The following is a 16679-nucleotide window of genomic DNA, read 5'->3' on the forward strand; positions in this document are numbered from 1 at the left end:
ATCATACGACACACTGCATGTGACACACACACACTCAGGCACTGACATGATGACGAGAGGCGGAGTGAGGTAGGGACAGTGGTGGTTGTGGTCGTTCAAGGGACACATTTCGAGCTCTGCCTTTGTTTCGCTAAATATATCATCATCATCATCATCATCACCATCATCGGCCGCAATTCATAGTTTTAGCTCAGCACTGAGTCGATTAATTATTTGCGCTTATTGCGGCGTCGTATTTATTTTACTACCAAGTTGACAGATTTATAGGGGCCTATCGTTAGATTTACATCTATAGATAATCTACATAAAGTACCCAGGAGGTCGAGAAGAAGAACACATCTCCCTCGCTACCGGCCCGTCTACTCCACCAACTTCAAGGCTGAAGCAGTAGGCCTAGCGCTCCAGACAGGTGCAGCCCGCATCAGTTGAGCACAGTCCACTCTCCTCCCGCAACAACGTTGTGTTCTTCAGCGACGCAAAGTCAGTCATGCAGGCCTTAGACACTGCCAGAGACAAAGAACTGAATGACCTGTCATCCGCCTTGACCTCCCTGTGCAGAGCCCACACAGCCGTGCTGCAATGGGTCCCCTCTCACTGCAACTTGACATACTAGGCAACGAAGCCGCAGAGTCTGGCAAAGGAGGGCACTACGAAGGACCAGAATGACAGATCAACCACCTTCAAAGAAGCCAAGACCATCATCAAGGCCAAGCAACACAAAAAGTGGTTGCAGCAGCACCCACACTACAACAAAAACGACGCTTTTCACCTGCTCACAAGGTCTGAGCAGGTCCTCATATTCAGGCTGCGGACAGGCCACAACCGAATGAACCACCACCTTTTCACCAAGTTTAGAATTGGCCAGTCAGACCAGTGCCCTTGTCAAACAGGCAGCATGACAACGGAACACCAGCTGCAGACTTGCCGGGCCACTACACGATGGCCTCAGGAGCCAGATCTGGGCGGAGGCGACCACGGTGCAAGGGAAGCTCTATGGCAGTCTGGACGACCTACAGCGCACGGCAACATTTGCGCGGAGAACCGGCGTTTCCACTGATCTGAGTGATCGACAAGAAGAAGAACATCTATAGATGACAGGGTCAATCCACTGAGATGACTCGGTGACTGGAATACCGATCGAGGACGTGAGGACAGACAGTAAGACTAAAGGTCTCTCTCTCTCTCTCTCTCTCTCTCTCTCTCTCTCTCTCTCTCTCTCTCTCTCTCTCTCTCTCTCTCTCTCTCTCTCTCTCTTTACATAGACGAGCTGTTAAATTAATTCTTTAAAAAAATGCATCTCTCTCTACGTTTGATTATAAGAAATTAAAGATTCTTCCTATCAAATTAAGATTGACCTATAACACAGGTGCAATGATGCATAGAATTATGTCAGGGAATGCACCTAAATTCATTGCCTCAAATTTCAAACTAAATAATTCAAGAAAACTAAACGAATTAATTACCCCAACCCCTAGAATTGACCTTTACAAAATTAATCAAGTCTTTCTTATTCGGGCGCCTTATTGTGGAACTCCATTCCTGATTTAATTAAAATGCAATTCAGTGAAACTTCCTTCAAGGAACTCTACATGCTGTTTCTCTTGGAAACAAGTAAATAATTCGGTGATAATGTTCATCATTGTTTGATTTTCATAATGCATTTTGAAATGTCTTTTAAATTTTTTGACATGTTAATTATATAAATTGTATTGTAATTAACTTAACTTCTATTTCTTCTTGTTATTAATCGGGTTACCCTCAATGGGCAAGGGCTTATTCTGTTACCCTCGATAAATAAATAAAGTTCAAAGTTCAAAGTTCTGTGTCTATCTCTTTCTCCAGGCTCTCTCTCTCTCTCTCTCTCAGTCTCTCTCTCTCTGTCTCTCTCTCAGTCTCTCTCTCTGTCTCTCTCTCTCTCTCTGTCTCTCTCTCTCTCTCCAGGGCCGGACCCAGGGGGGGGGGGGGGGGGGGGGGGTTCCAGGGGTTCCGGAACCCCACCCCTGGAAAAAGCATGTACCTTGCTTTGACTTTTACTAGTTTTAGCACCAAAACAATGCTGCTCTTAACCCTCAAAACAAGGCCCAGAATGCACCAGATTGCACAGATTTTAACCGTTTTTCAAAAATTTTCCGGGGGAGCATGCCCCCGGACCCCCCTTGTGGCTTTGCCACTTCGCTGATTTGCCCCCCCCAAAAAAGGGGGAACCCCCCCGGCCCCCCCTTACAACTCATTTGGTCCGGCCCTGCTCTCTCTCTCTCTCTCTCTCTCTCTCTCTCCCTCTCTCTCTCTCTCTCTCTCTCTCAGTCTCTCTCTCTGTCTATCTCTCTCTCCATGCTTTCTCTCTCAGTCTCTCTCTCTCTCAGTCTCTCTCTCTCTGTCTCTCTCTCAGTCTCTCTCTCTGTCTCTCTCTCCAGGCTCTCTCTCTCTCTGTCTCTCTCTCTCAGTCTCTCTCTCTCTCTGTCTGTCTGTCTCAGTCTCTCTCTCTCAGTCTCTCTCTCTCTTTCTCTCTCAGTCTCTCTCTCTAGTCTGTATCTCTCTCTGTCTCTCTCTCTCTCACGGTCTCTCTCTCTCTCTGTCTCTCTCTCTGTCTCTCCAGGCTCTCTCTCTCTCTCTCTCTCTCAGTCTCTCTCTCTGTCTATCTCTCTCTCCAGGCTTTCTCTCTCAGTCTCTCTCTCTCTCAGTCTCTCTCTCAGTCTCTCTCTCAGTCTCTCTCTCTGTCTCTCTCTCCAGGCTCTCTCTCTCTCTCTGTCTCTCTCTCTCAGTCTCTCTCTCTCTGTCTCTCTCTCAGTCTCTCTCTCTCAGTCTCTCTCTCTGTGTGTCTCTCTCAGTCTCTCTCTCTAGTCTGTATCTCTCTCTGTCTCTCTCTCTCTCTCTCTCTCTCTGTCTCTCTCTCTGTCTCTCCAGGCTCTCTCTCTCTCTCTCTCTCTCTCTCTCTCTCTCTCTCTCTCTCCAGGCTCTCTATCTCTATCTCTCTCTCAGTCTCTCTCAGTCTCCAGTCTCTCCGAGGCTCTCTCTCTCTCTTTCTCTCTCCAGTCTCCCCCCCCCCTCTCTCTCTCTCTCTCTCTCTCTCTCTCTCTCTTCTCTCTCTCTCTCTCTCCCTCTCTCTCTCTCTCTCTCTCTCGGGCCTCGGCATCTATGTTCACAATGACGTATTGCCTTATGTCACGCGGCGCCCGGATCTAGAGACCGGGGGAGTGGAGAGCATGTGGGTTCAGCTAAAGCGTAGTACTAAAGACTCTACCATACTTATCTGTATCTTGTACAGAAATCCCTCTTATAATTATGCCTGGTATGATGACTTTGTGCACATGATGGACTTGGTCACTGCGGCAAATCCAAAATCTGACTATATTCTTTTAGGGGATTTCAACATTGATCTTTTTAAAACACACACATCCTGGGAGTCAACTTGCAATGTATTTGGACTGCAACAACTGGTGCAGCAGCCTACGCGAGTTACTCCCACCTCCTCCACCCTACTAGATCATATCTATACCAATAATGTAAACAGGGTGTCTAACGTCCGGCTCTCTGATGTCAGTCTCAGTGACCACAGTCCCATCATGTGCACGTTGTCATGGAGACCACGGAAGCGTGCCAAGGGCGAGCATACCACCTTTGAGTACCGCTCAACTAAGAACTTTAATGAAACTTCCTTTGTATATGATTTGAGTCATGTCAACTTTTCTCCTGTACATAATTGTGATAATTCTGACGATGCCTTATCCTTGTGGCAAAGCTTGTTTATGCCTATTGTGGACAAGCATGCCCCCATTCGAAGGAGGAGAGTTAAACAAAAGGCGCAGCCTGGGTGGATTACAGCTGAAATAATGGAGGCTATGAAAATTAGGGACACGCTTAAGAAGGACAAAAACACTAACGAATACAAACTTCAGAGGAACAAAATCAGTGTTTTAGTGAAAAATTCGAAACGTAGGTATTTCGAACAGATGATTTCGAATAATTGTGATACAGCGCACCTCTGGCGTGCCATGAACGAGGTTACGCATAAGCAGCGTATGCCGTCTTTAGCGCCCTCGGTCGTGGAATCGCCAGACACGCTTAACAACCACTTCTTGTCCGCCGCATCCCTCCTTACCCAATCTAATTCTATAGCCACACAAAACGAGTTCTCTAACCCTCTCCTTGAGAGTTTCTGTAGTGACCGGCTGCGGTCTGCTGACCAGAGCCCTATCCCTGCACTGGCAGTTCATGAAGTAGGGAAATATATATCTGACCTCAAGAATAAAAAGTCCGTGGGCGTAGACACTATTAGTACCTTCTTTCTAAAACTTTCACTTCCGTATATAGTAGAGTCCCTGACGTTCTTGTACAATCTATGTATTAAAACAAAGGTCTTCCCTCTGGAGTGGAAATGTGCTAAAGTTATTCCTATTCCTAAGACGTCGGATTCTAGCGACATCAACAACCTTCGTCCTATCTCTGTTCTATCGGTGCTCTCTAAGCCTCTTGAGATGCATATCCATAAACATGTAATCCATCACATGGAAAGCCACGATCTTTTTTACCAATTCCAATCTGGTTTTCGTAAGTTTCATTCTTGTTCCACGGCTCTTGTCCGTCTCTGTGACACCTGGCTGTCGGCTATCAACGATTCCAAATTAGTTGGTGCAGTTTTCCTCGATCTGAGAAAAGCGTTTGAAACAGTCGATCACAATATTCTCATAACTAAACTAAAGTTTTATATAAACAACAGTGATACAGTTAAGTTGCTTGCATCGTTCATCACGAACAGATCCCAGCGGGTATATCTAAATGGTCAATATTCACAAGATGGTGTTCTAAATTGCGGAGTTCCTCAGGGGTCCATTCTTGGCCCACTTTTATTTAGTATCTTCATAAACGACCTACCTTTGCATATTACGAATAAAAATGTATCTTGTGAGCTTTTTGCTGATGATAGCTCTCTTCACTCATCGTCCAAAAAAATAGTTCAAGTGGAGGCTGACCTTCAGCAGGGAATCAACGACGTTGAACAGTGGTGTAGTAACAACAAAATGACCCTGCATCCCAAAAAATCCAGCAGTATGGTAGTCACATCTAGACAGAAACATCAGAGAGCGCCCCTTCTCCTCAACTTAAAACTGCACTCAGATCCTATAGAACAGGTTTCATCACACAGAGTACTAGGAATTGAAGTTGACCAGGAGCTTAGGTGGAACATACACGTTAAGAATATCTGTAAAAAGCTGTCAAGCAATCTCCATCTCCTATCTAAACTAAAACCCTTTGTAGACAAGGAGGGACTGAAAATGTTTTACGTGGCACACTGTCTATCATATATTAATTATGCCTCCACGGTATGGTGCGGTGCCAGTGAAAATATAATGAAAAAACTAAACTCCTTGCACAGAAGAGGTGCTAAGCTTATTGTAACCAATCCTTATCTGTCCACGTCAGAAAAGTTGAAGGTAGCCAATATTCTTCCACTTCAACAGCAGTTTGATTACAACATCTTAATTCTAATGTACAAGGCGCTCAATGAGCTGGCCCCACCATACCTAAATGCATTCTTGACTAAAGCTTCCGAGCGTTATGTGTCAAACAAATCTATATATATATTACCAAGGACTCGCATAGATCTATACAAAACTAGCTTTGCTTTTGTGGGACCTTCTCTGTGGAACTCTCTTCCTTCGAATGTACAAACGTGCCGTTCATTGAACGCATTCAAAACCTCCCTCAGGAAACACATACTGAGGTCTTCATAAGTTACGCTGCCGGTATTGTAGCTAGCTTTGTTAATTATAATTATTTTATTACTCTGAAATATTGACTGCTGCATGCCTACATAATGCTAAATCTACCTGTCTTGGTAGGCTCACTGTGTGCTTGTTGAATGGCACTTAGTTGTGTGTATATTATTATTAGTATTATATGCGTTCCTCCTTGTGCGTCTGCGTGTGAGTGCGCAAATGTGATTGCGTAATTAATGTTCCATTCTGTAATTGCTTTATTGATGTTCCATTCATGTATTTTCTACTACTTTTCTCATTTATTATTACTGTATGCTTGATGTTTCTATGATTCTAGTCGGGCGCACGCGTGAATATGTGTTTGTGTGAATGTAAAGGGCACATTGTAAGATTAAGCCTATGGCCTAAAATGTCTACCCTTTATGTGAATAAAATGTTCTAAGTCTAAGTCTAAGTCTAAGTCTCTATTGTGATTATAGACTTGATGTCAAAATACTAAGAGAAAAAAACCAGAGTGAAGATGCGAACAGTATTTTACGTGTTATGTCTGTAGATAAAGGCCAAAGGGGATTCAGTGGTGCAATTAGCCAGATTCTTATATCGTGTTTTTCAAAAAAGGAAAAGTTTTTTGGACTAGTTACCCAATGTGGAACAGGTGAACGAGACGGCGATGTGTTATACATAGTTTGTGCCGTGGAATGTTAGAGCAGGTTTGATTGCAAATAATGTATGCTGGTGTAGTACACTTGTGTTGTTGTTGTACCTATTCAAATTGTTGATTTTTGCGCTGGAAATGTTTGTATGTTAAAAGAGAGAGAGGGAGAGAGAGAGAGAGGGAGAGAGAGGGAGAGAGAGAGAGAGAGAGAGGGAGAGAGAGGGAGAGAGAGAGAGAGAGAGAGAGAGAGAGAGAGAGAGAGAGGAGAAAGAGAAAGAGAAAGAGAGAGAGATCTAGAGAGAGTTTGTGCCGTGGAACGATAAAGAATGATTGAAAGCCGATAATGTATGTTAGCACTGTATGTTAATTCATGCGCTGGATATGTCTTTAGGTTTAAGAGTGAGTGAGAGAGAGTGAGAGCGTGCGTGCGTTCGTGTGAGTATATGTTAGAGAGAAAGAGATAAAACCGGTTGATTGTCCATAAATACAAACACACGGCATGTATTACTGACCCCCCCCCCCCCCCCCCCCACACACCCCGTTGAAATGAACCTTGTGTGTTTAATCAATAAAATGTCTTACGTCTTACGTCTCTCTCTCTCTCTCTCTGTCTCTCTCTCTCTCTCTCTCTCTCTCTCTCTCTCTCTCTCTCTCTCTCTCTCTCTCTCTCTCTCAAGCACTTCCTGAATTTTGAAGCCAGGAAGTTATTCTTTAATGCCCATATTCAATCTGTTATTGATTACGCATCAACCTTTTGGGATTCGGCAAGTGGTAATTCACCGTAAAACCTATAATTAGATTACACAAACAAGCGTTGAAAGTAGTCTTATTAAAGAAATCAACCCTGAATGAATTAGACTACATAAACTTAGGCATTCTCCCTCTGAAGGAAAGACTTGGCTATAATAAATGTACCCTTATGAGCAAAATTATCACTGGATGCGTACCTGAAACTTTACGTACACAATTTACCATGAGGAATTCACGTCAATTTATGAGATTAAACACTCCTGTTCCTCGGATTGACCTGTTTAAGTCCAGTTTAGTGTATTCAGGTAGCAGTCTCTGGAACTCTCTTCCAACATTCCTGAGGCAAACTACCAGCACTGATAGTTTTAAGAGCAGATATTTGTCTTATGTAATGAAGTCAAAGTAAATGATATTTGTCTTAAATGGTATTCATTTTTTGTATTAAACATGCCCCTCTCCTCTTTATTGATAATGTACACAAACCCTTTTCGGATGAAGGGACTTAAAAACCAACCAATATTTAGATGTGTGATGATCTTAGCAATGTCTTGCTTGTTTGATTGATTTTCTTTAAAATGTAATGTATGGATTAGAGCATGATGTTGAGAAAGTGCAAGCTGCACTATACCACTTAATTCACATCAATTAACTCGCAATTTACCTCAATGCAATGCATTTTGTGTACATATGTATAATGTGTTTTCACTTTAGTTATCTGTTAAAATGTAGAATTTTAGTTTTTCTATTTTCTATTTTTTATCTTGTATTTTTATTTCATTTTTGTAGTTAGTCCCTCTTTAGGGCGAGGGCTGGATGTAAAAAAGCAGACCACTGCTTAATCTACTACCCTCGTTAAATAAAGAATTGTCATTGTCATTGTCATTGTCATTGTCTCTCCATATCTCTCTCTCTCTGTCTGTGTCCCTGTCTCAGGCTGTCTGTCTGTCTGTCTGTCTGTCTCTCTCTCTCTCTGTCTCTGTCTCTGTCTCCCTCTCTCTCGTCTCTCTCTCTCTCCGCTCAGTCTCTCAGTCTTCCTGTCTATAGACTTTAAAACAGTGAGAACCCAAAAATTGACCTTTTCTTTTTTTAATCATTACGCACCAAACATTGTGCAGTCTGCCATATGCAGTGCTCTGTTCATTGAGTGAATTTTGTCGGCTCAGTGGCACCTATGTTAATATGCGAAATTAATTGCCCGGTGCTGACACTGATGCATCTTTATCAGAGGTGCATAATATACTACTGGAAATAGGGCCTATACACTGACTTGTTATGAAAGTCGTCTCGGACAGTCTCCACGTTACAAGGCAAGGGCCATAATAATATGGGCTCTCTTTAGTGCAGTCATGTACTTTCTTTTCTTCCTGTCTAGTGCCATGACTACTCTGTGAAGCATGGCAGGTTAAAAACAACCAAGACCTGGTCTTTTGACATCTTTTTTTCTGTTTCTTTTTTTAAATAACACTTTTTTTCCCATTGATACGCTTCGATGTTTTTTGTTCGTCTGCCGTTTGCGTGTCAATTACGTCATGTCAGTACCTGAGTTATCTTCAAACCGCAGACTGCTCGGATCAATTTTTCATGAGCAGCACATGCTTGTGTCGTGATCCGAGACAACGGAGACGTGATCCAGACATACACAGCACGTGCTACAAGCCGTCTGCTGCTTCAAGTTTACGGACACACAGGCACCTGAATGCTCCTCATAATTTATCTTCCTTCACTTATTCGTTCTTTTACATGAGTCATTCATGTGACACTCTGCTATACAGGGGCCAAGAATCACACAGACACACTCCTCCCCACAACTCATCCGACCACGACCCCACTGACCCCACCCCATCCCCTTTTCTCCCATAATTCGCTCTCTTACGTTTTTATTGCAGTGTCAGTTGCATCAGATTTTTGACCGGACGATCTTCTGTAGGCCTGCATTTATAAGATCAGTGAAAGATCGCACGCGCACAGTCGATTTGATCCCATTAAAACCACCGGGGTCACGCATGACACTGGTGGCAGAATGGTGGTTCAAGGTCTGGCACTGTTAGTGGAAAAGGAAAAGCTTCGGAAAGGAGGAGGAGGAGAGAGAGAGAGAGAGAGAGAGAGAGAGAGAGACCAACTGAATTGCACGTTTTTCTTTTTACATTTAGTCAAGTTTGGCTAAATTGTTTTTGCATAAACTGGGAATCGAGACGAGGTGGTTAGTAGAGAGAAAGAGGGAGAGAGAGAAAGAGAGAATCAGTCGAACTGAATTGCATTTTTTCCTGGAGTTTATATTTAGTCAAGTTTTGACTAAATGTTTTAACATAGACTGGGAGTCGAGACGAGGTGGTTGGTAGTACACTCAGTCACCCGATTTAAGCCCTCTTGATTGTTCATTTTAGGTTATCTCAAGGACCTTGTATAAAAAAAAAAAACTCAGACAATCGGTGAGCTGAAGACAGGATTTTGAGGCAGAGTTTAACCTGATTGGGTGAATCAGTGTGGCTACTGCTCAACGTTCGATGTCAAATCTCGTACTGGCATTTGTTTTGGGTCACCATGTACAATGTTCTACTACTTTACTAATACTACAATGTACTTATAAGCATTTTTGTTAATAGGCCGAGCTGCTGAGAAAGGAATGGCACTGTGTAGGGTACTGCTGGCGTTTACAAAAAGAAAAAGAAGAAGAAGAACAACAACAACAACAACAACACTGAACATACAACAACAACAACAACAACAACAACAACAACTAATACAACAACAACTAATACAACAACAACAACAACAACCACCTGAAGAACCTGTTTATTATCAGTTTCGTCTTGAGTCAGTAGACCTCAGTGACTTAGTAAACACAGTACTAGTGTGAAAAGACCAGAGAGAAAAAATTTAAAAAAATTCGCCACCGTTCATCACCATATTTTACTGTCCGTGTGCTCTAACTGAACGGACTTAATTGCAAGCTAGTAGTGCATATTTATACAATAAGTTCCCAAGCTGACGGCGAGCGACATATTTTTCCGCTGGCGTCCGTCCTCCGCCGTTCGTCCCTTCGTCTCATTGTCTGGTCACGGTACTTCTTCTGATATCTTGGAATCATGGCAGCTTTCGCCACAAAATGTGCCGTTCTTACGTTTAAACTTGACATGAAAGGTAATGTTTGAACGTTCCTCATAGAACATTATTTTGCAAACTTTGAAAATCAGTAGTGGAGATAATATGGGGGTGTAATGACTACTACCGTTGTTTTAAGTTCCTTTAACGACCCAAGCGTTCCGTTACTGATGGGTTAAGGTTCCATTACCGTTCATTCTGATCGGAAGGGGAACGGCTAATATCTCGGCCCACTCCACACAACCGTTCTAGGTCCCGTTCCAGTACCGACTAAGGAATGGTGCGGGCACGAGAGGGATCGGGAGGGAACCGCAATGGAACGTAAATGATCGTTAACGGAACTGCTTTGAACGGTAGGGTCGGTAGGGACGGTTGAGTTTGGGTTGCATGTTCAAAATTGTAGCCGTTCCATTGCGGTTCCCTCCCGATCCCTCCCGTGCCCGCACCGTTCCTTGGTCGGGACGGGAACGGGACCTAGAACGGTTATGTGGAATGGGGGTATAAGAAAGAAAGAAAGAAAGAAAGAAAGAAAGAAAGAAAGAAAGAAAAACAAACATAGAAAACAAACACGAACAAAAATTACACTGACAAACGGAATCGCGACAGCTAAATCGCCGCCGTTTTTGTAACTTGAACGTTGACGTAATAAACTTGTGCACGGTGAGCGTGAAAAATCATTCCGAGTACTGAAACGGGCGGTTTAGAGGAAATGTCACACCTCACAGCGGTGTTCTCAGGCTGCAGGAACACCGTGAGTGTGTGAGTGTGCGTTTCCCGAACGACCGGTGTAATATCCCGCTTCGTCCCACCCCTGAGAAGGGCCCCCGGGGGACTGTTCAGAGCTATACAGGGCCTCCGGGGGACTTGTTCAACTCTAAAAAGGTCCGCCTTTAGCAACCAAGTCTCGTTTTCGACTGGCACCCCTACAGCAAGTTTGCCCCCCCCCCCCCCCTCGCATCCCGGATAGTCTCCCCCCCCCACCCACCCCCGAAAAGGTCCCCCCTTTTTTCAAAACAATTTCGGGCTGGTTGTTACACTGTATCATCAAGTGGCCTAGATGTCCACTGAGAGAAAATTCAGTCAAGAAACAATTACATGAACTTCGACCCATAGATCTATACTCGGGGACCACGTTCATGACTTCGACCGCTTCACAACCCCTTTGTGACGTCGGATAGTGACGTCACTTAGTTCTAAACTTAAAGTTGATTCAAGATGGACGACAGCTTGTTACCTTGTCGTGTGACTTTGACCTTTGACCGGTCACCTTGAAACTCGGCCTTACGAATGTTGGTCTTGGCAATAAGCAAGTTTCCTAAAGGCCCGGTCACACAACCCAAAAGTCGCGTAAACGCATGAATCACGCACGAAATTTGATCTTTACGCGATACATGCGCGATTTGTGCATTTCATCAGTTTGTCTGACGTGGAACCTCCGTAGTTGTCCGCCGATGTTCGCCGGATCGGCGCTTTACGCGATTCCAGGTTTTGAGCAGCTCAAAACTCGGCTTCGCGTAAGAGTTTACGCAGTATTGCGCTGTTTTACGTAATTTCTGCGTAGTTTGGGTAGTTCTTACGCGAACAATGCCATGAATGCGCGAAATATGCGTGGAATATCAGTGATCGTTCGCGAAAATGTTGCCGCTATCGCGTTCATCGACGACTTTCCACTGACGATTAGCCGCAGACATATGACGCGCATGTTTCGCGCTTTATCACTGAAAATCACTGAAATGTTTTTATTGGCGTATGTATCTCTAAAAGAACACGTAAATAAGCGCATGTAATACTTATGAAATACTGATGAATCACTGATGTATCACTAACAACTCACGTATGATTGGCGCTATATAAAAGTGGCTATTTTATCATCTCCCGTCAGGCCAATTCCTGCTGCCGAGGGGTGCACATCGCACCCGAACGCCTAGTTTCTCTCAGTCCAGCATGGACCCCCAGAGGAGAGATGTCCTAGTGTTCCTGCTCCAGAACCAGAATGACCAGCTGCTGCAAGTTCATGAGATGTTGGCCAGGAGAAGGAGGAGACGGAGGAGAAGACAGGTCCGAAACGTGTGGGTGAGGAACTGGATATCTAGAAGACCACAGCTAGGCTTGTAATTTTCCCATATGAGTTTATTATGCGCAAGCAATAAACGGCAAGCATTTTTTTTAAACTTTCAATTGAGCAAAGTACAAGACAACATGCAAGTACTGAAGAAAAAAATCCCCACCTGAAAGCGAAAAACAAACAACAGTTTTGTTACTGTTGTAAGTGCAGCATTACTTTCTATTGCATGTTTTGCTGAATAGCGCAAAACAGTATGCAAACAACAACAACAATAACAAGAGGCGAAGCCTTCAAGGCTCACGTAAGAAATAGACAAACAGTAACACAAACTCAATCACTCCGTCACACATACACACCCACACACACAGTAAGCTTAGGTGACGACTGTGCAAGAAAGAGAGACACTAGATCTAGATCTGTCTGTCTGCATGTAGCCTACTTACAGGGACACGACTGCCAAATAGTCTCGGCCCGCTCAAAATAACAATGACCGAGACCACACACACCACGCGAGAGAGAAAGACTACAGGGAGGCATGCCGTCATGATGCATTAATTGACGTCAAACACTTTTGACCGTGACGTAATCTTATGCGAGCTTTATCCATAGTCTTGGATAACCACTCACACATAGACTCGGAAATGTTAAAGTTTCTACCACAGACATACACACACACGCACACACGCACGCACAGACAGACAAAGTTACGATCGCATAGGCTACACTTACGTGAGCCAAAAACAACAACAACCAAAACCAAAAACAATAACAACACAAACACCAACACCACCACCACCACAACAACAACAACAACGACTGGACTATGTTTCAGGAGAAACCTGACAACAACTGAATGCCCCCTACCGCAGGGAAGAGACGCATAGCCGCAACGTGCTGGGGAGCAGGCAGTGTGGATGCAGTGATTAAAGCTGGAAGAGTGGATTACGTCATTTGGGTACTGCTACCCGAAGAGGAAGTAAATGAAGCAGTGGGCGCGAAGCGAGATGTTTACCTGTACGTTAAAGGGGATCTTGTGCTAAAAAAATACAAATGTAAAGATTCAAAGGTGCCCAACTAACCCACTGCGGGGTTCCACGCTTCGATCGGTTTCACTGAACCGGGAAAATAAAGAAGACAAGAAAGACACAAAGGAAAAAAATAAGAGAAAGAACAACAAGTCGCGTAAGGCGAAAATACAATATTTAGTCAAGTAGCTGTCGAACTCACAGAATGAAACTGAACGCAATGCAACGCAGCAAGACCGTATACTCGTAGTCCACCGCTCACGGCATAGGCAGTGAAATTGACAAGAAGAGCGGGGTAGTAGTTGCGCTAAGAAGGATAGCACGCTTTTCTGTACCTCTCTTTGTTTTAACTTTCTGAACGTGTTTTTAATCCAAACATATCATATCTATATGTTTTTGGAATCAGGAACCGACAAGGAATAAGATGAAAGTTTTTAAATTGATTTCGACAATTTAATTTTGATAATAATTTTTATATATTTAATTTTCAGAGCTTGTTTTTAATCCGAATATAACATATTTATATGTTTTTGGAATCAGTAAATGATGGAGAATAAGATAAACGTAAATTTGAATCGTTTTATAAATTTTTATTTTTTTTTACAATTTTCAGATTTTTAATGACCAAAGTCATTAATTAATTTTTAAGCCACCAAGCTGAAATGCAATACCGAACCCCGGGCTTCGTCGAAGATTACTTGACCAAAATTTCAACCAATTTGGTTGAAAAATGAGGGCGTGACAGTGCCGCCTCAACTTTCACGAAAAGCCGGATATGACGTCATCAAAGACATTTATCAAAAAAATGAAAAAAACGTTCGGGGATTTCATACCCAGAAACTCTCATGTCAAATTTCATAAAGATCGGTCCAGTAGTTTAGTCTGAATCGCTCTACACACACACACACACACACACGCACATACACCATACCCTCGTTTCGATTCCCCCTCGATGTTAAAATATTTAGTCAAAACTTGACTAAATATAACAAGTCGCGTAAGGCGAAAATACAATATTTAGTCAAGTAGCTGTCGAACTCACAGAATGAAACTGAACGCAATGCAACGCAGCAAGACCGTATACTCGTAGTCCACCGCTCACGGCATAGGCAGTGAAATTGACAAGAAGAGCGGGGTAGTAGTTGCGCTAAGAAGGATAGCACGCTTTTCTGTACCTCTCTTTGTTTTAACTTTCTGAGCGTGTTTTTAATCCAAACATATCATATCTATATGTTTTTTGGAATCAGAAACCGACAAGGAATAAGATGAAAGTGTTTTTAAATTGATTTCGACAATTTAATTTTGATAATAATTTTTATATATTTAATTTTTAGAGCTTGTTTTTAATCCGAATATAACATATTTATATGTTTTTGGAATCAGCAAATGATGGAGAATAAGATAAACGTAAATTTGGATCGTTTTATAAATTTTTTTTTTTTTTTTACAATTTTCAGATTTTTAATGACCAAAGTCATTAATTAATTTTTAAGCCACCAAGCTGAAATGCAATACCGAAGTCCGGGCTTTGTCGAAGATTACTTGACCAAAATTTCAACCAATTTGGTTGAAAAATGAGGGCGTGACAGTGCCGCCTCAACTTTCACGAAAAGCCGGATATGACGTCATCAAAGACATTTATCAAAAAAATGAAAAAAAACGTTCGGGGATTTCATACCCAGAAACTCTCATGTCAAATTTCATAAAGATCGGTCCAGTAGTTTAGTCTGAATCGCTCTACACACACACACACACACACACGCACATACACCATACCCTCGTTTCGATTCCCCCTCGATGTTAAAATATTTAGTCAAAACTTGACTAAATATAACAAGTCGCGTAAGGCGAAAATACAATATTTAGTCAAGTAGCTGTCGAACTCACAGAATGAAACTGAACGCAATGCAACGCAGCAAGACCGTATACTCGTAGTCCACCGCTCACGGCATAGGCAGTGAAATTGACAAGAAGAGCGGGGTAGTAGTTGCGCTAAGAAGGATAGCACGCTTTTCTGTACCTCTCTTTGTTTTAACTTTCTGAGCGTGTTTTTAATCCAAACATATCATATCTATATGTTTTTGGAATCAGAAACCGACAAGGAATAAGATGAAAGTGTTTTTAAATTGATTTCGACAATTTAATTTTGATAATAATTTTTATATATTTAATTTTCAGAGCTTGTTTTTAATCCGAATATAACATATTTATATGTTTTTGGAATCAGCAAATGATGGAGAATAAGATAAACGTAAATTTGGATCGTTTTATAAATTTTTTTTTTTTTTTTACAATTTTCAGATTTTTAATGACCAAAGTCATTAATTAATTTTAAGCCACCAAGCTGAAATGCAATACCGAAGTCCGGGCTTTGTCGAAGATTACTTGACCAAAATTTCAACCAATTTGGTTGAAAAATGAGGGCGTGACAGTGCCGCCTCAACTTTCACGAAAAGCCGGATATGACGTCATCAAAGACATTTATCAAAAAAATGAAAAAAAACGTTCGGGGATTTCATACCCAGAAACTCTCATGTCAAATTTCATAAAGATCGGTCCAGTAGTTTGGTCTGAATCGCTCTACACACACACACACACACACACGCACATACACCATACCCTCGTTTCGATTCCCCCTCGATGTTAAAATATTTAGTCAAAACTTGACTAAATATAACAAGTCGCGTAAGGCGAAAATACAATATTTAGTCAAGTAGCTGTCGAACTCACAGAATGAAACTGAACGCAATGCAACGCAGCAAGACCGTATACTCGTAGTCCACCGCTCACGGCATAGGCAGTGAAATTGACAAGAAGAGCGGGGTAGTAGTTGCGCTAAGAAGGATAGCACGCTTTTCTGTACCTCTCTTTGTTTTAACTTTCTGAGCGTGTTTTTAATCCAAACATATCATATCTATATGTTTTTTGGAATCAGAAACCGACAAGGAATAAGATGAAAGTGTTTTTAAATTGATTTCGACAATTTAATTTTGATAATAATTTTTATATATTTAATTTTTAGAGCTTGTTTTTAATCCGAATATAACATATTTATATGTTTTTGGAATCAGCAAATGATGGAGAATAAGATAAACGTAAATTTGGATCGTTTTATAAATTTTTATTTTTTTTTACAATTTTCAGATTTTTAATGACCAAAGTCATTAATTAATTTTTAAGCCACCAAGCTGAAATGCAATACCGAAGTCCGGGCTTTGTCGAAGATTACTTGACCAAAATTTCAACCAATTTGGTTGAAAAATGAGGGCGTGACAGTGCCGCCTCAACTTTCACGAAAAGCCGGATATGACGTCATCAAAGACATTTATCAAAAAAATGAAAAAACACGTTCGGGGATTTCATAC

At 42.1% G+C, this 16679-nt stretch overlaps 1 long non-coding RNA gene across 1 annotated transcript; it reads left to right on the forward strand.

Annotated features, from left to right (window-relative positions):
- Nucleotides 1-950: 950 nt before the first annotated feature.
- Nucleotides 951-13461, forward strand: LOC138959651 (uncharacterized). The gene is made up of 3 exons (XR_011453767.1): nt 951-1158; nt 12107-12297; nt 13122-13461. It is a non-coding gene; the product is annotated as an uncharacterized lncRNA (long non-coding RNA).
- The last annotated feature ends 3218 nt before the right edge of the window (nt 13462-16679 follow it).

Source organism: Littorina saxatilis, linkage group LG2 (assembly GCF_037325665.1).
Source record: "Littorina saxatilis isolate snail1 linkage group LG2, US_GU_Lsax_2.0, whole genome shotgun sequence".
In the NCBI taxonomy this organism is placed as follows: Eukaryota; Metazoa; Mollusca; class Gastropoda; order Littorinimorpha; family Littorinidae; genus Littorina; species Littorina saxatilis.